The 22,393-nt window shown below is 36.1% G+C and overlaps 1 pseudogene; it reads left to right on the top strand.

The window, feature by feature from the left end:
- Window positions 1–7,965: 7,965 nt before the first annotated feature.
- Window positions 7,966–8,065, top strand: LOC141424420 (U6 spliceosomal RNA; annotated as a pseudogene).
- The last annotated feature ends 14,328 nt before the right edge of the window (window positions 8,066–22,393 follow it).

Below are 22,393 nucleotides of genomic sequence, written 5' to 3'. Positions count from 1 at the left end.
GAAATGTTCTTTCCTCATCAATTTTTTGGAAGAGTTTAGATTATAATGTGTCTTGGTGTAAGGATTCTTTGGAGTCATCTCATTTGAGATCCTTTAAGTTTTAAGGATCTGGCTTTTCCATTCTCTCCTCAGATTTGTGAAGATTTCAACTATTATTTCTCTGTATCAGCTTTTTGGTTCTTTTTCCTGTCTCTATGGTAGTCTCCTTAATGGTTTTCTATGAGTTCCTTAAGCTTTCTTCCTCACCATGTCTACCTGCTCCTTCTTATTTACTTTTCTGCCTAGATAATTTCTTCTATTTGTTTAAGTGTGCTGTAACACCCCTCCATTGAATCTTTCAGCTCAGTTATTGTATTGTTCAACTTCAAGACTTCATTGTTTTTGATGCTTTTTATTTCTTTGTTACAATTCTTACTTTGTTCATAAGCTTATTGAATATTTTTTATGATTAGTTTGGACTTTTTTTTATCAATTAATTCATATGAATCCATTTCATTAGAGTCAGTTTCTGGAATTTAATCTTATTTCTTTGTTTGGATTGTGTCTTCTTGTTTCTTCATTTTTCTCTCATTCTTTATGCTAGTATTTATGTAGTAGAGAAAACACCATTTCTCTTTTTCATGGACTGACTTTGTGTAGGTGAAGGCCTTCACCAGTCAACCAAACCTGTACTTCTATAAGCCTCTTAAAATTTTTTTGCTAGTCCAAGCCACTGTTTTTGTTCTTAGTGTTCCCAAAGGCATATACAGTATGTTTGGTCCTGTCAGTATTCCAAACTAAGCAATGCAGAAGCCTATTCCTTGAAGAAGTTAGAAGACTGGATGTATGATCTAACTCTAGCTGGAGTCTTTTACTTGCTCACTCTGTGTTGGGTCAGAGGAAGGTGTTGTGGTGAGTTCTTTTGTGCTATCCCCAACTCCCTCCATTATTCTTAGTGACCCCCAGGCATCTAGAATATGCTGGATCCTATAGCTTCTCTGAGATAGGTAAGATAGGAGCACATTCTTCAGACAACAACTCCAAAACTTGGAATGTTGGTTGTATGGATGAACTTGTTCTTTCCTTAGGACGAAGCTGATATTGAGAGTTTCTTCTTGATCATGTAGCACTATGCTGGGGGTGGGGGAAGAGGATTAAAGCAAGAGGAGTGACTCCAATTTTGATGTTGGTTTTAATGTAGCTGATTTTCTCACTTACTTAGGGATGCAGGAGCTTCTCAATTAGTTTCTAGATTTCTCACAAAAGGAATTCACCCATATATTGGTATTTAGTCAGTTTGACCACAGAGGGAAGGAGTGTGTAGGTATTTCTTTTCCACTAACTTGTTGCTGTTACTAACTCTTTCTTTTTTACGTAAGGATTCGAAGGTCCACAGAGATGAAATAACTTTCCAGTATCATATCATGAATCTTTGTCAGAAATGGATTTTAGATTCATGGTTTATTTTTTTCATGTCCAGTCTCTAGAATCATTATTCTACACAGATTTATGGATTTCCTTTTCATATAGGGACTATGATATATGCCTGTAAGTTCTGGGATATTTTAAAAATAGGAATCAACCTTTCTGTGTGACATGAAGGAAACTTTTTTTACTTTAAGCCAAGAGAGTGCTGCTTAAATATGATTGATAATTAATACAATAGTTTTGTTGCTTGGTAGTTACTACACTTTCTGTAAACTATTTGCTATGATTCTACAGCTGGACAAATTCAGTTCATTTGCAATTCAGGAAATAAGAGGGAAATGAAGAAAACAGATACCCAGATTCAGACTCCAAAAAAACCAAAGATAAACTATACCAAGGAACCCAATGAAGCCCACAAGAAGAAGAAATCCTGCAAGTAATCAATGAGAATTTCATAGAGATGATACTAGACATGCTCAACCAAAATGTATAGGAGAAACTCAAGAAATTCCAAGACAACAAAAATAAAGAATATGAAAAAGCACAAGAACAAATAAAAGAAACCATAGAAGCCCTAAATAAACACCAAAGTGAAACAAAGAACACCATACATAGAGCGATAAATGAATTAAAGACAAAAATTGACAATATTAAAGAGGAAGTGACCCATGATATGGAAAACCTCAGAAAAAAGAATGAAACAGAAATACAAAACACAAGGAAAGGCCACTCCAGCAGACTAGAACAAGCAGAACACAGAATCTCAGAGCTCGAAGATGAAATGGTAATTAAAGGAAAGATTGAAGAATTACTAGTCAGACAACTCAAGACCTGTGAAAGGAATATGAAAGAACGCACCAACTCCATCAAAAGACCAAACCTGAGAATCATGGGCATTGAAGAAGGAGAAGAGGTGCAAGCAAAATGAATTCATAATATATTCAACAAAATAATAACAGAAAATATCCCAAATCTAGAGAAAACTATGCCCATTCAGGTATAGGAAGCCTCCAGGACACCAAACAGACTTGACAAAAATAGAACTACCCCATGACATATTATCATTAAAACAACAAGCACAGAGAATAGAGAAAGAATATTGAAGGCTACAAGAGAGAAAAAACAAATAACATACAAAGGTAAACCCATCAAAATCACAGCAGATTTCTCAATGGAAAACTTAAAAGCAAGAAGAGCATGGAGTGAGGTCTTCCGGGCACTGAATGAAAATAACTTCAACCCTAGGATACTCTACCCAGCAAAACTATCATTCAAAATAATGGAGCAATAAAAGTCTTCCATGATAAATAAAAACTAAAACAATATATGGCCACCAAGCCACCACTGAAAAAGATTCTTCAAGGAATTCTGCACACAGAAAGTGAAAGCAAACAAAACCATGAAAGGGCAGGCAGTACCAAACCACAGGAGAAGAAAAGGCAAGAAAGTAGAGAGTAACATCGATTTAGCTGCACACAATCAAACCCTTAAACAACTAAAACAACTAAATGACAGGAATCACCACATACCTATCAATACTAACATTGAATGTTAACAGACTTAATTCCCCCATCAAAAGACATCATTTGACAAACTGGATTAAAAATGAAGATCCAACAATCTGTTGCTTACAGGAGACCCATCTCATCGACAGAAATAAGCACTGGCTGAGAGTGAAAGGCTGGAAGAAGATTTACCAAGTAAATGGTCCTGAAAACAGGCAGGAGTAGCAATACTTATCTCAGACAAAGTAGACTTCAAACCTACATTGATCAAATGAGATAAAGAAGGACATTCCATACTAGTAAAAGGGAAAATACACCAAAAGGAAATAACAATTATCAACCTATATGCACCCAAGTCAATGCACCCAATTTCATCAAATGTTCTCTGAAGAATCTAAAAACATATATAAATTCCAACAAAGTGATACTGGGAGACTTTAATACTCCCCTATTACCAATAGATAGGTCATCCAAACAAAATATCAGTAAAGAAATCCCAGATCTAAATCATACCATACATCAAATGGACCTACTCGATGTCTACAGAATATTTCATCCAACTTCTGCACAAAATATATTCTTCTCAGCAGCCCATAGAACCTTCTCCAAAATTGATCATATCTTAGGGCACAAAGCAAGCCTCAGCAAATATAAGAAAATAGAAATAATATCATGCATTCTATCTGATCACAATGCATAAAATTAGAACTCAACAACAAAAATAATAACAAAAAACATACAAATAGTTGGAAGCTGAACAACACATTGCTCAATGATCAGTGGGTCATTGATGAAATAAAAGAGGAAATTAAAAGGTTCCTGGAAGTTAATGAAAATGAAAACATGATCTACCAGAACCCATGCGACACAGCAAAGGCAGTCCTGAGAGGAAAGCTTATAGCCATGAGTGTATATATTAAAATGATAGAAAGATCTCAAACCAATGACCTAATGCTATATCTCAAACTCCTAGAAAAACAAGAACAAGTAAATCCCAAAACAAGCAGAAGGAGAGAAATAATAGAAGTAAGAGCTGAAATCAATGAAATAGAAACAAACAAAAAAACATACAAAGGATTAATGAGACAAAAAGTTGGTTCTTTGAAAAAATAAACAAGAATGACAGACCCCTGGAAAACCTGACTAAAATGAGAAGAGAAAAAACCCAAATCAGTAAAATCCGAAATGCAAAAGGGGAGATAGCAACAAACCCCACAGAAATCCAGGAAGTCATCAGAGGCTACTTTGAGAACCTATATTATAATAAATTTGAAAATCTTGAAGAAATGGACAGATTTCTAGATACTTATGATCATCCAAAACTGAACCAAGAGGACATTAATCACCTGAATAGATCTATAACACAAAATGAAATTGAAGCAGCAATAAAGAGTTTCCCAAAAAAGAAAAATCCAGGACCTGATGGATTCTCTGCTGAATTCTATCAGACCTTTAATGAAGAGATAATACCAACACTCTGAACTGTTCTATGAAATATAGAGGAAAGGAAAACCGTCTAACTCATTCTACAAAGCTAGTATTACACTCATCCCAAAACCAGACAAAGACACCTCCAAAAAGGAGAACTATAGGCCATCCTCCTTAATGAGCATTGATGCAAAAATCCTCAATAAAATAATGGCAAATTGGATTTAACAACACATCAGAAAACTCATTCACCACGACCAAGTCAGCTTCATCCTAAGAATGCAGGGTTGTTTCAACATATGCAAATCAATAAATGTAATACAGCATATTAATAGAAGCAAAGACAAAAACCACTTGATCATCTCAATAGATGCAGAAAAAGCCTTCAACAAGATCCAACACCACTTTATGATAAAAGCTCTAAGAAAACTAGGAATAGAAGGAAAGTACCTCAAAATTATAAAAGCTATATGTGATAAACCTACAGTCAACATCATACCTAATGGTGAAAAACTGAAACCATTTCCCCTAAAAACAGGAACAAGACAAGGATGCCCACTATCCTCACTCCTATTCAACATAGTACTGGAATTCCTAGCCAGAGCAATTAGGCAAGAAGAAGAAATAAAAGGAATACAAATAGGTAAAGATTTGTATTGGATCTAGTTTCAAAATATCCCTATTTGCAGACAATATGATCCTATACCTTAAATACCCAAAAAACTCTACTCAAAAGCTCCTAGACACCATCAACAGCTATAGCAAGGTGTAGCAGGATATAAAATCAACATAGAAAAATCATTAGCATTTCTATACACTAACAATGAACAAACTGAGAAGGAATACATGGAAACAATTCCATTCACAATAACATAAAAAAAAAATCAAATACCTAGGAGTAAACTTAACAAAGGATGTGAATGACCTCTACAAGGAGAACTACAAACCCCTGAAGAAAGAGATTGAGGAAGACTATAGAAAGTGGAGAGATCTCCTGTACTCATGGATTGGTAGAATCAACATAGTAAAAATGGTTATACTACCAAAAGCAATCTACATGTTTAAATCAATTCCCATCAAAATCCCAATGACATTCATCACAGAGATTGAAAAATCTACCCTAAAATTCATTTGGATGCACAAGAGACCACGAATAGCCAAGGCAACACTCAGCAAAAAGAACAATGCAGGAGGTATCACAAACACCCGACTTCAAAGTATATTACAAAGCAATAGCCATAAAAACAACATGGTACTGGCACAAAAACAGACATGAAGACCAGTGGAACAGAATAGAGGACCCAGGTATGAATCCACACAACTATGCCCACCTTATTTTTGACGAAGGTGCTAAAAATATACAATGGAGAAAAGACAGCCTCTTCAACAAATGTTGTTGGGAAAAGTGGTTAGCTGTCTGCAATAAACTGAAACTAGATCCATGTTTATCACCCTGTACTAGTATCAACTCAAAATGGATCAAGGACCTTAATATCAGACCCAAAACATGAAGTTAGTACAGAAAGGAGCAGGAAACACTCTGGAAATAATAGGTATAGGTAAGAACTTCCTCAATAGAACCCCAGCAGCTCAGCAACCAAGAGAAAGTACAGACAAATGGGAGTTCATAAAATTACAAAGCTTCTGCACAACAAAAGAAATTGTCTCTAAACTGAAGAGACCATCCACAGATTATGAGAAAATATTTACCAGCTATACATCCCACAAAGGACTGAAAACCAGAATATATAGGGAACTCAAAAAACTAAACTCTCCCAAAATTAATGAACCAATTAAGAAATGGGCAACTGAAATAAACAGAACTTTCTCAAAAGAAGAAATTCAAATGTCCAAAAAAACACATGAAAAAATGCTCACCATCTCTAGTCATAAGGGAAATGCAAATCAAAACCACACTAAGATTCCACCTCATCCCTGTTAGAATAGCCATCATCAAAAACACCACCAACATATGTTGGCCAGGATGTGGGGAAAAAGGAACCCTTGTTCAATGCTGGTGGGAATGTAAACTAGTACAACCACTCTGGAAAAAAATGTGGAGGCTTCTTAAAAATCTAAACATAGATCTGCCATATGATCCAGCAATCCCACTCTTGGGGATATACCCAAAGGAATGTGACACAGGTTACTCCAGAGGCACCTGCACACCCATGTTTATTGCAGCACTATTCACAATAGCCAAGTTATGGAAACAGCCAAGATGCCCCACTACTGATGAATGGATTAAGAAAATGTGGTATTTATACACAATGGAATTCTACTTGGCCATGAAGAAGAATGAAATGTTATTATTCTCAAGTAAATGGATGGAACTCGAGAACATCATTCTGAGAAAGTTTAGACAGGCTCAGAAGACCAAAAATCATATTTTCTCCCTCATATGCAGACTTTAGATCTAGAGCAAATACAGCAATGTGATTGGACTTTGGTCACATGATAAGGCGAGACCACACAAGGAAGGTATGAGGATAGGTAAGAAACCCAAAAAACATGATAGTATTTGAGGTCCTCACTGCAAAGGAACTAATGCAGAAAATTTAAAGCAACAGAGGTCAATAGGAGAAGAGGATCAGGAACTGGAGAAAAGGTCAGTTCAAGAAAAATCAACTTAGACTTTAACACATTTGTATATGGAAGCAATGCTAGGAATCTCACTGTATAGCTGTCCTTATCTCAACTAGCAAAAATGCTTTGTCTTTCTTATTATTGTTTATACTCTCTCTTTACCAAAATTAGAGATAAGGACAGAACAGATTCTGCCTGAAATCCAGGGGTTTGGTTGGTGGGGAAAGGGAGGGTAGGGAGGAGAAATGGCCTAAACATTGTGTGCACATATGAATAAATGAAAAAAAACATAAAGCTAATTCACACTTGATTTCCTTTCTTTCCTGCCATCTGTCAGATGTAAATGATGTAAATTGTTTTTCATTAGAAATTGTTAAATTAAAATTCTGTGTTGATAAATAATGTATAGTCCTGGAAAAACTATCCAAGTAAAATCTATTCCAACACTTTGTGATTGTCTTCATATACTTTGGTTATATATACACATACATACACACATTGTTGTCAATTTAAGAAAACTGGTTTCTTAGACTTAAAAAATTATGTTAAGTGCTAAGAAGACGCTGCTTATAAATAGAGCATTATATGCCTGTGTTGTTTGTTACCCTTGTGAAGTTCATAGCTATCTGATGAGTTTAACACCTCTTAAATCTCCTTAATAGAGTCACATTTTCTTAAGTGAATAAAAATTATGATTATAAACTGCTAAAAGAATTTTCAACACATTTTTTCCCTCCAAATTGTAAAATGGAAGTTGGCCAGCTCCAAAGTAGCTTCTTTATTTTCTAAAAATGGTGTGGAGGGTAGATTTGCCTTAATTGCAGAAATGCATTTAAATACATAATTGAAGCCATAACTTTAAATCAATTAGCTATGTTGCCACTACAGACTTCCGTCATCAAATTCCACTACTTGGCCCATGAAGAGTCATGAAACCATTTTTATTATTAAAAGCACACATTTGGTTCTGTTTCTTGACATTAATTTCACTAAATTTTAAAACTGGCTTCATTTTCCTTTCTTTAAAAAATAAATAGTAGTTCTCACTTTGGCAGCACATATACTAAAATTGGAATGATACAGAGAAGATTAGCATGACGCCTGTGCAAGGATGATATACAAAAATAAAAATAATATATGCACACAAACACATTGGGCACTTAGTCTCATTTTCTAAAATGCTTGCTGGAGTATAAGATCTTTAACATTTTGCTAATTGCACATACATAAGGTCTCATCTTCCATGAGCAGAGACTGTGCATACTTGTCTCTTCAGAGACAGTGATAGGACCTTAAATGCCTGAGTCTGTCTTTTTTTAATGCTTGTATTTTCTTTAAAACATACCTCATAGACTTAGAAGTAATCAGTCATACAGACATGAGCAGTTCAATAAATGGAGTTCTCAGATGAATCAGTATGTTTGGCTAGAGTATAGTTTCATGATCCCCTAATGTATGTCAGTATCATTTCAAGGTTACAACCTCTTTCAACATCTTCTACCAGGTGTTTGTTCCGTCTATACCGTGAAACAACAGGGGTTAAATGAAATGGCTAACTGCAGCTTTTCCTTCTTCTTCAGAGTCCTGAATGGCTTAGTAACAAATGTCACGTTGTCCATGGAATGTCTTACAATTATGAAGCTAGTTCTTTCACAAAATAATCCTAACCAAGAGTGGTGGTACATGTCTGTAATACCAGTACTTAGAAGGCTGAGGCCAGAGGATCACAAGTTTTAGGACAGCCTAGACTACATAGTGAGATATTGTCTCAAACAACAACTGTGAGCATGGTTCAAGTGGTGGAACAATTGCTTAGGTTCAGTCCCCAGTACCGGAGGCAAAAAAGATTAAACAATCTGGACATGGTGGTGACTATATTCTGGCAGAAATCTTCCCCTCATTTTCTTTTTTTTTTTTTTTTTTTTTGCAGATATGACTTTTGTAAGGGGTAATGAGACCGTACCCTCCTGCCTCCTTGGCTCCTTGGTTACTGCCATCTCACTGAATCCCCACTACTCAACAGTTGTAAATGATAAGCCAATTGTGAACTGGGAAGGATAGCTGAGAGACAAAAAAAATGCAATTCAAGCAGATGTGTACCTTGCTTCAAGTTTTCATTATTTCTGTAGGTTGCCATTTTACCTCTGGTTTTCATTGAGTACTTCCAGCAGATAAACAATATTTTGGCAATGCTATACATTGAACAAAAGTGGAATAAGGATTACTTTTGGAGGGTGCTTCTAAACTGTAGAATTGGTGGCTGGATGCCAGCTCTTCTGAATGCTTTTCCCCACTGCTCAAATCAGCAAACTTTTGGCTGTTACAGTCAAGTGAGTATTGCAGTTTTCAGTGGTACCTGTTACATTACATCATGTTGATGGGGAAAGAAAGCAGAACCACCATGCTATTGTGCAGAAGAAAATGAGGGTCCAGAGCTTTTCTGTCAATAGTAGACATTTAATAAGCAAGAAACATGTTTGGGGTTTTATGAAACTCCTATTTAATTGGATGTAAACTGAAACCAAATTTTTCACATATGTGTAAGTTTCTGTTCCTCTTCTGGCACAAGACAGCCCTGGGGATCATGTTTTCTACACTTCCTAGCTGTAGAAAGCAAATAGGTGCACAAAGCAAAGCCCAGAAAGCCTAGTTAATAATTCACTGATGTGGCAGATAGATTGGAAGACGGATTGTTAACAGTTGTCTTACCTTCAAATAAATCAGTACATTAAAATCAGCACACTCATAGATGTGAAAGGAATGATGGCATAGTTCGGATTGAGCCAATACTGAGCAGTGAGGATTACATTTGTGGTACTCAAATGATGGATGTCAGTCACATCCATCTTTTTCACCCATCTAAGTAGTCACTTTTATAACCTGGCCCACTTTGAGACGAGGGGAGCACTCATATACCAATCTGATATTTACTCCAAAGTATGGCTCATTTGCTGCTACCACCTAGAAAACCATCAGCGGAGTACTTGCCTGGCACGCATGAAGCCCTAGGCTTAATCTCTAGCATTAAACAAACAAACAAAAAACCCCCAAACAGCCCCCCCTCCCACCACCACAAATATCCCACCATCCTTTCTCTCTATTCTGTTGTCTTTTTGAAACAATTTTCTTCACTTCACCATTTGCCCACTCCAATTTATTCCTCAATCAACTCCAATACAGCTTCAGTTCCCACTATTCTTAGCCAAGACTCAGGGCCTAAATTACTATTTCCAAGGGATGACTTTCAGTTCTTTTGGTTTCTTCTTCCTCTCAGGCAACTCTTGGCCCCCCCTTCTCACATCACCTTCTCTACTTGGACCTTAAATGTTTAAGCTTCTTGTGTTTCTCATAGACCCTGCTCTCTTCTCATTTCACATCTATACCCTTATGATCTCACCTGACTGTTGGTTCACTTGGGATGCTCCCAGATCCGCATTTTCTGACAAGTGCTATCTGATTTTCAGATGTATGGTAGACAACCTGGTGTCATGATAAGTACTCTAAAGAGTGCAGCTGAACTCATGGACTTCACCTCTGAAGCTTAACTTTCTGACTGCATTTCTTATTTCATGAATGATGCCAACTTTAACTCATTTGCCCAAGCTGGAAATCTTAGAGACATGCAAGGTTTTCTGAATGCTCTCCCTTTTTTTTCTCAATCCACTTTTCAAAATTAGAACCAATTCTGATGAATTTTGTTGTATAAAAATCCCCTGGATGATCTGCCTTCCATATGACTACCTCTGGGCCACCGTCATCTCTTCCTGGGAGCGTTAGTTTCCTATTGCTGCTGCAACAAATTATTACAACAAAAAATAACTTGTATCTTACAATTCTGTATTTCAGTAATGCAAAGTGTTTCTCAAAGAACTGAAATCAAGTTCTAATCCATTAATGAAGAAACTAATGAGCCAAGAGGTAGTAAAGTGATTAATGCAGACCAGTAATAAGGTATTACTTTCCTATTACTGTTTTAAGAAATTACCACAGACTTAGTGACATAAAACAGTACAAATTTATTATCATGCAGTTCTGAGGGTTAAAAGTTTAAAAAGAGTCTGCAGGCTTATTCATTCTAGAGGCTGTAGGAGACCATTCTTTCTCTTGACATTTCTCCCTCTTAGAAGCTGCCCACGAACCTTGGCTCTGACCCTCCTCTTCATCTTCAAATAGCCTGTCAAGTCTTTCTCCTGTTACTCCATTCTGACATTTGCTTCTGCCTCCTGTTTCTACTTTTAAGACCTGTTGTGATTACATCAAGTCCACTTAGACAACACAGGATAATATTCCTTTTTAAAAGTCAGTTGATTTGCAAACTCAATTCCATTTACAGCTTGAAATTCCCTTTGCTGCATAATACACCATATTTGCAGGTGCCAGGGGATAGGGAATGGATATCTTTGGAGATGGATTGGGAGACATCATTTCCTCTAACATTCTTGAATTATACTATAGCCTTTAAAATTGTCTCTATAGATAAGGGCAAAATAGTTTCTGCTGGGTATTGAGGGGGTGGGGAGGAGAGGGAGGGGGTGTTGTGGGTGGTAAGGGAGGGGGTTGGGGCAGGGGGGAGAAATGACCCAAGCCTTGTATGCACATATGAATAATAAAACAATAAAAATAAAAAAATAAAATAAAATTGTCTCTATAGCCATCTTCCATATGACTACAGTTTGGCACCCACGTTTTTTTTTTAAATAGCAGTAACACATACAAAATACATAATAGACCATTTTAACCATTCTGTGGTATACATTATACAATCATCACTGCTATCTAGTTTCAGGATATTTTCTTCATCTTAGAAGGAAACCCCAGGTCTACTATGCAGTCAGTCCCCATTCCTCCTCCCTCACTCCCTAGTGACTACTAATCTGCCTTCTATTTCTATGAATTTTTCTATTCTGGATATTTTACAAAAGTGGAATCATACAAATATGTTCTGTTTTTTGGGTTCTTTCACTTAGTATAATGTTTCCAAGTTTCGTTCAAGTTGTGGCATGACTCAGAATTTCACTCCATTTCATGAGTGAATAATATTATACAGACAATATTTATTATGGTACAGATAGACCACATTTTGTTTATCCACTCATTAGCTGATAACCATTTGGGTTGTTTCCTCCTTTCGACTATTGTGAGCAGGTGGTGCTATAGAGTGCCAACCACGAATCGCGCTTCCCTCTGCATGCTCCACTTCCCCTTACTGAGCTACATCCAATTTCCCTAATGTGGCTACATCCACTTTCTTTTCCAGATCTTCTGACTGAGCGCTGCTCCTGCATTCTTGATTCTTTCTCACTCCTCATCTAGCGAATACCTATATTATTCTGTGGTCTCAGCCTAGAGGTCTTTTCCCATTAAAACATTACCTGGCCCTTGGCAGGGGAAGATCCAGGTGTGTGAGGCTGGAGATTTTACAATTTGAGGCAATCTTTTTAAGAAAACAATTTAGGAAATTCAAATTTAGACACAAAATATGTTTTTAAAATATAAGCAGAAATAAAAATGACTATAATAGAAGCTGACAAATTAAAACAAACATTACAGAATCCCTAAGAATAACATATTTTTAATAACTTACCTCCTGACACACCTATTTAACTTTTTAAAAAGCAATTTTTGGCTTAAGAGTTTCTAATTACTCTTTGATCTGGATAAATATTATTACAACATCATTACAGAGAACAGAAATATAATTCAGTCGTTTGTCTAGTATATTTGCAAATTATCTGCTTCTTAACTTACCAATAATGTTTTATGTGACATTTTAAGATTGTCATCAAATTTAGGAGAATATCTTTTTCATAAGCGATAGTATATTTTGTTCAGTGATGACACACATTAACTTGCTTTCTATAACATCCTTATGATAGTAGCATGTTTGAATTTTTATATAAAATAAATTGATGCCAAATTTTTAGGTCAAATCAACAACAAATTTAAATGTTTCCTACATGTTTGTATGAGTTCTGTATCTTCGCTAGTAAGATTATCAAAAAAAGAATCTACTCATTAAATCTACTTGAAATTTCTCTCTTCTTGTTTCTTTTTCTCTTCTCATATTGTGTTGGGTATGATTCAATATCTTTGCTTCTTTTTTGTCATTAGTATTTTTATTTATTTATTTTATTGTTGTGCTGAATGTGGATACATTGTGGCATTTACAAAAGTTTGATACACAGGTATCAAATATATCACACTTGAATTCTCCCCTCCACCGCTCTTTATCTTTTCCCCTCATTCCCGGAACAGTTTAACATTTAGATACCTGTGTACACAGTACTCACAGTACTTGCATCACATTCAAATCTTTGCTCTTAATGTGAGAATAATTTATACATGATTTTATGACTCATTTTTTATAATTTATTTTTTACTGCTGTACTGGGGTTTGGATTTAGGGCCTCATGCTTGCTAGACAGGTCCTCTACCACTTAAGCCACTGCATCAGCTTCTAAATTTCTTTATTGATCTTTTGCTTCACTCTTCTCTTAATTCTTTAATAAATAGAATTAAAGACTAAAAAGCTGTTCTTTTCATAAATATTTATATGAGGAGCCTGTGAAACATTCATTTCTAAAGCACTATTCAATCTAGTATCCTATAACAAATAGAGAAACTGAGCTTAATAAACATTTCATAAACATTTTGTCAGCAGTGTGACTAAGAAAAATGGTTCCATTACTGAAATTATTCTCCATTTATATCCTTCCCAAGAACAAACTGCCAGAGTATTAAGCATTGTCATTGTCTAAAAACTTTTAAATTACCAATTTTAAATTGTCTATTTTTCATTCTGTGGGGCTGATCTAAGATTTTAGATATAACCCTAAAAATAAATGTTCTCACAGGTCATGGTACATGATGATAACCGGCCTACCACAAGTTGTAGTTTTATAGTCTCTTTGTTTCACAAAAATATCCAATAAGGGGACATTAATTGAAAGGTTTTCCTCAATATGGAGCCTCAATATGTTACCCAAGTCTTGGAGCAACCTTTAAAGATGAAAATAGATTTCTGAATATGAGTAAATTTTAGGTAAAAAGGTTAAATGGAGATCTAGAATATCTTTTTTCATAATTCCAGTCCTTAATCTGCTTTAAAAAAACATGTTTAGAGCTAACTGAAAGCCTGAGTTCTTTGATTCTCAACTGAAGTACTAATCAGTACATTTTAGTAGAGAAAACATTATGTATTTGTCACAATGTGGTTCATTAATTAATATTAATGTAAAATATAGGAGAGGGAGAGAAAGAGCAAGAATGAGAGAGAGAGAGAGAGAGAGAGAGAGAGAGAATCAATATTCTTATTGAATGCGTAGAGGTTTCTAGTTAGACTGATACTATTGATCCACTTTAATAAGTTTCATGGGGTTTAAAGTAATTGCTCTATTAAACATCTGCTAACATTTGAGGTGATTTTCCATAGGATCTTAGAAAGCATTCACTGAAATTCTTAGCATGAATTTACTGAGGGATTCCTTCAGCACAAAACTGTTCACAAATACTTTGTTCAGGCAGTAATAGGCTGATCCCATGTTCTCTGTAAAAGTTTAATGAATGTAGCTGGGTATTGATGGCTACGTGGGTAATCCTAGTTACTTGGAAGACTGAGATGGGGAGGACCAAAGCTCTAGACCAGCCTAGGTAAAAAAGTTTACAACTCCATCTCGATGGGGAAAAATAGCTGGGAGTGGTAGTACATGCCTGTCATCCCAGCTATGGTGAGAAGTGTAAAATAGCAGGATCATGGTCCAGGCTGGTCTGAGCAAAAAAATGAGACCCAATCTCCAAAATAACCAGAGCAAGAAGAGCTGGAGATGTGGCTGAAGTGGTAGAATACTTGCCTAGCGAGTGCAAAGCCCTAATTTCAAACACCAGTACCACAAAAAAAGGAAAATGTCCTATCTTAACCCCACGTGGGTCTTCAATTGAACACACACACACACACACACACACACACACACACGTGGACTTATATACTTTTAGCTGTTAGATTTTTGAGATCAGATTTGTGTCCCTGTAACTTTTTGAAATATCCTTTCAAGTGTGTGGAATGAGAGATAGAAAATCCTGTCTTTCTTGACCATTAAAATGTGAGTGGACACCTTGTAGCGTGTTGAGTAGGTTTCATTCCTTAATTTATGGTAATGAGTTTTTGATGGTCTCCAGTTTCACACCTTACCAGGACTGTCCCAGTTATATTGAAGTAAGTTGTTTTTCTTCCTTCCTGAAAATAGCCAGAGGCAAGCTAGACAGAAGGCAAGCCAGACTAAATCTTAGGGAAACATTAGTTTTTAATTTTCCATGGGTAGCATAAGCATCACCACCACATTTAAAGGAGCACTGAGGTTGTGGGAAATGATATCTTACTCATTAAGAGTTTTATATCCTTTCCTGGGATTGTGTAATATTTTAATTGGAGACTGTGCAGAGCTAGCTTGGTTAACAGGTCAGGTGTCCTTAGTTAGCACTTGTATTATTGTGGAGTGATTTTTGAGATTTCCAGCCTAAAGAGATTTTGTTTGCATGGTAGAATATTCTTAGACTTTAAAAAAAGGGTTTATAAACATGTTTTGAACACTTGAAAGGACCCTGGGATAAATTGCCATTGAATTTGTTTAGGTCAGTGGGAAAGGTCAGTTAATAATAAAAAAGGGCTGAGTTCTAGTTTTGTTAAGGAAATTCATTAAGCTAAGAAGTTGCTATTATTAATCACCAGTTGTACGGGTGTTTTTAGGTTAAAATAGAGCAATGTGTTTTATACTACTCATATGCGAGTAAAGTATTGCTTTTATGAAAGCGATCAGTCTGATAGGTCATGAGTGAGAAATGCCACGGGAATACCAGGAATGTCATGGACATGCACTGAATTTCTTTCCCTTTTCTCTCTCTATTTGGGTTGTACAAGGGCAGAAATGTGTGCCCATGTGGTATTCATTGGTACCACCAGCCCCAGTCTCAGTGACCACCTAATTGTCTTGTTGGACTTGGAACATCCCAGTGCTTGCTACTCTACCATAAGAGGAGCTAACTGTCACAAATGTACCAAAAGACCACTCTTGGATGCTTGCTAAGTGAGGATGTTCATTCTTTTCTATTTTTTGGTATATGTGTACTTTATACAGGTCCCAGTCATGTGAGATCTAGGTAGAAATATGTGCTCCGGGGTAGCCAAATACTTCATGCTGACTGATGTTCTTAAAGAATGTGGCAAAGGGACAGACAGCACTGTGTGTAATATGGGGAAAGGGAAAAACTTCTGTTCTGGATCTACTCAAACTGGATAAAGGGTGGCTTTTTGCCCCAAAAATAGGTAACATGTAGAAAGAGCTATTCCTTTCCATATGTAGGATATACTACCCTACCCTTATCTCTTCACCTCCAGGAAATTTAGTGCTTCCAATGACAGCCTTAAAAACCAGCATGAAGAGCTTTCTCAAAGTCAATACCATTACAGGGTTGTAGGTGAATTCGCCTCCAGTGTGCCTGTGGTCCAGGAGCTGCCTTTGTAGCTCTGGGGAGAGCTACCCATGACTATGCTGGAGGCTGGAACAGATTAACCACAGGTAGTGTTTTGCTGTTAATTCTGTAAGAGGACTTTGAGAGGCTTTATAGTATCTGACAATTACCTAAACTACTGCTCAGTGTAATGATGAGTTTGGAACTGGAAATGCTGAGGGGGTCATTTAGCACTCACATCCTGGTAGTGTTCTTTCAGTAGATTATAGGTTTTGCCTTCTCTCTTTTTAGCAATATATAGAAGTAAATATAACAAATTTTCACAGAAATATCAAATTCATATTTACATGACAGTAAGTCCTTATTGACTAAATAATTAGGAAAATCATCTGAGAATGAATGTCTTGGAGGTGTCTCAGAGGTATTCACTAATAAACCCCAGGAGGACGTACATTCGGCTATCTTTGTTACTAATTCATTGAGCTTGTCAGTACACACAGGTAGAGATGTACTATGCTCTTACATGTTTCACTGTTTCTCACAATTTTCTTTCATAATTACCGTTAAGAAGAAAAAGATTTAAATGTGTGGAGTTAACAGTTCTCATTCAAGCTGTTCATTTTTATTACAGCTTTCTTAATTCCTCAAGACTATCTGAAAATCTAAAAATTAGTAACTTTTAAGGTTACCAAGCTTAACTTGAAAGTGACTATCTTCTAAGTTTTATCTCAGCGTTTTAAAAAAGAGATTATTGTTAGAAAAGGCTTGAAAATGATTGCATTTACATAGATATGCAATTTTAATTTATTGTATCTGATGAAATATAACAAATTTAAATTGAGTTTTGATGAAAGAATAATGTCATTGCTATTGGAAAAATAATATTACTGTGTTTAGTCACTAATGTGAAATTAAATGTTTGGTCAGATACTTGCTTGAAATCACCACTCAGTTTTTCTCTTTGTTTATATCTATTTTTAAAACATTAAACTATACCAAATAGTTTTACTTTCCTTAAATATCTTTTTAGAAATGTTTTTCCATTTTCTGAAATTTGATAAATTATACTGTTTAAGGACGTTGAATTCCTTTCCTTCCTTGAAACTTAAATAAAAGGTATGGAGATTTCCTTCTTCATTTGTTGTTTCAATTTTATCCTGAAATCCTGCAGATCACAGTATTTACTAAATCAGGTCCTCAAAATAATCCATTGTTTACCATCACATGTAAATATGGTTTCTAGTTAATAGGTACTATTTACTGAGGAAAACCACCACTTATACAGCACAGCACAGTTACAAGGAATACTTTATATCACACGAGGAAAACGTTCTCACTAGATAAATATTAGGTTTTTTTTCTTCCTGAATAGTAGGTGAGGAGAATTATAGGTTGGAGAAAAGCTACATGTTCAATAGCACAAATTGTGTGTAAATAGCCCTGAGCAATTTTATGTTGCCAAACACCTACAGGAGAACACATTGTTTAAAAAAAAGAACTTGTCAGCTTCCAAACACGAATTGCCAAAATTTTTAAACACATTGACCATACATATATTACATTAATAATGTTACATTGTGAAATGGCAAAATTGCTCAGCTTTTGTTGTCTTCACATTAAATAATGATGGTGATGGTTACAATCAACAATTATTGAATATTTAATATGTGTCAGGTACTATTTAAAGACTCTAGATGAATTATCAACATATTCATTCACAACCTTATATGACATTATTTTTAGTTTCATTTATGTGCAGAGATATGATTTGGTGGCAATTTGCAAGGAAAAACATTTTAGCATTCTCCTTGAATGCTCAGTAACTGTCTCCTTTGCCCCTTATTTTCCTTGTCTGTTCATGAGAATACTTCCTAAAGTTTTGTCTGAAATACTCTTGCTGTTTTGATTCTCCCCTATTGGGAGTTCATTTGCTCCCCAAATCCATTGCCCAGGTAAATTGCATCAGGTAAGTCTGATTGCTTTTTCACTCTTTCCAACCATTATTCACCTCCAACACCCAACTCAGCAGCAGTATTGGTGTTTCTAATGAAATGATAAAGTTTTTTTTTTTAACATGGGAACAGCCACTGCTCAGCTTGACTGTATTGTAACCATGGGATAATGTTACTCTAGTGTTGTCAGAGTTTGGGTTTCTAAATGGAAAGAGAGAAATCTAGGTATTTATATAAAATCTCTGATGTTGGAATAATGATTTAAGTTTTGGGAAAAATAAATGAAAATTTAGCTTAGTTCCTATAGCTGATGCCTATAGTCCTAACTACTTAGGAGGCTAAAATAGGAAGGATTGTGGTTTGAGGCCAGCCTGGGGAAAAAGGTTGGTAAGACCCTATCCCAACCAATAAGTGGACATGGTGGTACACTGTCATCCCAAGCTAAGCAGGAGAAGACAATCATGAGTATTGTGGTTCCAGGTGAACCCTGGGCAAAAATGTTTGTAAGATCCTAACTATGGAAAAAATACTAGAATCATGGTCCAGGACAACCTAGGCAAAAAGCAAAACCTTAGCTCCAAAAAAAAAAAAAAAAAAACCCAGAGCACAAAGGCATAGTTCAAGTGGTAAAGGGCCTGCCTAGCAAGTGGAAGCCCTGAGTTCAAACCCTTTAAATGATAAAAACAATTTAAAAACTTGTAAAGTGTCCTTGGGCATATCTAGGCTCTACATTTGAGAACTCTGTTTACTCCTGTCAGTACTTAGCTCAGTGCTTTTGCTCATAGGTGATAATAAATATCTGCTGCTCTTATAATTTAACCTTTAGTTCACAACAAAAAGCCTCAGAAATATAATAAGAAACACTTATGGCTTTGCAAATATTACTAACTAATAGCTAAGAAATTAAAAATAATTAAATTATCTATGATAAGTCTTTTGTTTTCTTATACTTGTGCTTCCCTAATCATGGTTCTTGTGGTTTTAGTTTATTTAGAAAAATTCCTTTTGGATATTAAAAGTTAATGTTCTACCTCACTCCTGTTAGAAAGGCTATCATCAAAAACACAAACAACAACAAATGTTGGTGAGGATGTGGGGTAAAAGGAACAATCATACCCTGCTGGTGGGAATGTAAATAATACAACCACTGTAGAAAACCATATGGAGACTCCTCAAAAAACTAAAAATAGAACTGGCTTTTGATTCAGCAATTCCACTCCTAGGGATATACCTGAAGGAGTATAAGTCAGGTAACAATGAAGGCACCTGCACACCCATGTTTATTGGAGCATTATTCATAACAGCTAAACTATTGAAACAGCCAAGATGGCCCACTACTGATGAATGGATGAAGAAAATGTGGTATTTATATACAATGGGATTTTATCCAGCCATAAAGAAGAAGGAAATTTTGTTGTTTGCTAGCAAGTGGATGGAACTGAAGAACATCATCTTAAGTAAAGTTAGCCAGGTTCAGAAAAACCAAATCTGGAAGATAGGCCTAATACAAAAATACAAGCAATATTATGAAAAACAGATCATGCTAAGGGAGGTCTTTAATGGGAGAGGGAGGGTAAAAGAAGGAAGTTAAGAAGGTGAATATGGTTGATGTACTTTCTATATAAGAAGGAACATAGAATTTTTAAACCTGTTGAAATCATCATAAGAAGGGGATTAAGGTAGAAAGGAGAAAAAGGGGGGGGGGTGGTGAACCAATTCAGGTTATAATACATATGTACATGAAAATGTCACAATGAAACTCCTTCTATAGCTATCTTAAACAAAACAAAAATGTCTTTTTTTCAAAATGGAGAACAGGAAGATAAAAACAGGACTGGGTGGTACCAGTGGTAGGGGAGAGGATATAAGGAAAGGGTGTAAGAGGGTGAATATGCTAGAAATATTATGTATTCATGTATGAAAATGGAGAAATGAGATGTTGAAACTACTCCAGGAATGGGGGGAGGAAGAATAATGGAGAATGAAGGAGGGGGTCAATTCATCTATGATATATTGCATGAACTTTGGTAAATGTCACAACACCCCACACAAGAATAATAAAACAAAGAATGCAATGGTAGTCATTTTAAAGAGAAAAGCAAAGAACACTAAAATTCAATAGTTATGATTCCATTTTGCATTTGGTACCCTCAGAGAAAAATTTTGAAATAAAACTTAGCAAATTTTCATAGGCAGAATGATTTGTCTCTGAGGCCTTCAGCATCCCTTGTATCAAATGAAAGTCTCATCTAGTATCCTTTCATCTTTCCTTTGGTGACATCCATAGACTCCCAAAATAATAATAAAAATTATACCTTAGGGGAGATTATTAATTTTAATCAACATTCTGACTTGGAGTCTGCTGTCTTTGAGCTTATAGTAGTTCTGTGAGTCTTCCATCACTGTGATCTAGTACTAAGACTGATATCTACTTTCTGTTTTTGTCACTCCAGGCTGTATAATTAAATACCATAGACTGGGTGGCTTAAACCACAAACATTTATTCCTCACAGTTCTGGAGTCTGTAAATAATCAAGGTCCCAGCACGATTGGGTCTTGGTGAAGGCTTTCTGTCCAGATTATTGATGGTCAAATTCTTAATGTACCATCACATAAGAAAGTGAGCTCTTCCATTCTCTCTCTTTTTTTTTTCATTTTTCTTTTATTATTCATATGTGCATACAAGGCTTGGTTCATTTCTCCCCCCTGCCCCCACCCCCTCCCTTACCACCCACTCCGCCCCCTCCCTCTCCCCCGCCCAATACCCAGCAGAAACTATTTTGCCCTTATTTCTAATTTTGTTGTAGAGAGAGTATAAGCTATAATAGGAAGGAACAAGGGTTTTTGCTGGTTGAGAGAAGGATAGCTATACAGGGCATTGACTCACATTGATTTCCTGTGCGTGGGTGTTACCTTTTAGGTTAATTCTTTTTGATCTAACCTTTTCTCTAGTACCTGTTCCCCTTTTCCTATCGGCCTCAGTTGCTTTAAGGTATCTGCTTTAGTTTCTTTGCGTTAAGGGCAACAAATGCTAGCTAGTTTTTTAGGTGTCTTACCTATCCTTACCCCTCCCTTGTGTGCTCTCGCTTTTATCATGTGCTCATAGTCCAATCCCCTTGTTGTGTTTGCCCTTGATCTAATGTCCACATATGAGGGAGAACATACAATTTTTGGTTTTTTGAGCCAGGCTAACCTCACTCAGAATGATGTTCTCCAATTCCATCCATTTACCAGCGAATGATAACATTTCGTTCTTCTTCATGGCTGCATAAAATTCCATTGTGTATAGATACCACATTTTCTTAATCCATTCGTCAGTGGTGGGGCATCTTGGCTGTTTCCATAACTTGGCTATTGTGAATAGTGCTGCAATAAACATGGATGTGCAGGTGCCTCTGGAGTAACAGTCTTTTGGGTATATCCCCAAGAGTCTTCCATTCTCTTATAAGGGAACCAATCCCATCATAAACACTACACCTAGTAACCTATGCAAGTTCCAAGGACCTCCACAAATTCTCACCTTCAAATATCATTGCAATGGGTACAGGGCCTTCACATCTGAATCTTGAGGGGGACCCAAACATGAAGTCTGTTCTTTCTTGTGGAAAGTAATACAGATGTTAAATTTAATCACTATGAATTTTAGCAAGTTACTCCCATGTTTATAAAGGGGATAAGAATATAATCTATGTTATAGCTTTTTGTGTGAGCACAGAAGAAATGTGTGTGTGTGTGTGTGTGTGTGTATGTGTGTGTATCCCTAAGAATAGTGGCTGACACAGATAAATACTTGATAAATGTTGGCCATTACCCACAGACCACAAGACAAAAAAAAAATCCACTCAGCTAGACACTAGACATCAGAGATGGCGTCTCCCTTGCTCTTTTTTTTGTATGTGTGGCCAGGACTGCCAAATAGCTTAGATCGTGGCAAAATATTGCTTTTGGTGGAAAACTCTAAATCAGTGTTTGCAATCTGGGTGGGACTGAGAAAGTGTTCTGAGCTTTACTCAAACTTACTCGTTTGAGTATGCATTCACCTTTCCAAGC

The sequence above is a fragment of the Castor canadensis genome, chromosome 6 (genome assembly GCF_047511655.1).
Source record: "Castor canadensis chromosome 6, mCasCan1.hap1v2, whole genome shotgun sequence".
Taxonomy (NCBI): domain Eukaryota; kingdom Metazoa; phylum Chordata; class Mammalia; order Rodentia; family Castoridae; genus Castor; species Castor canadensis.
The sequence above is the reverse complement of the archived record's forward strand: the minus strand, read 5'-3'. Positions and strand labels throughout refer to the sequence as shown.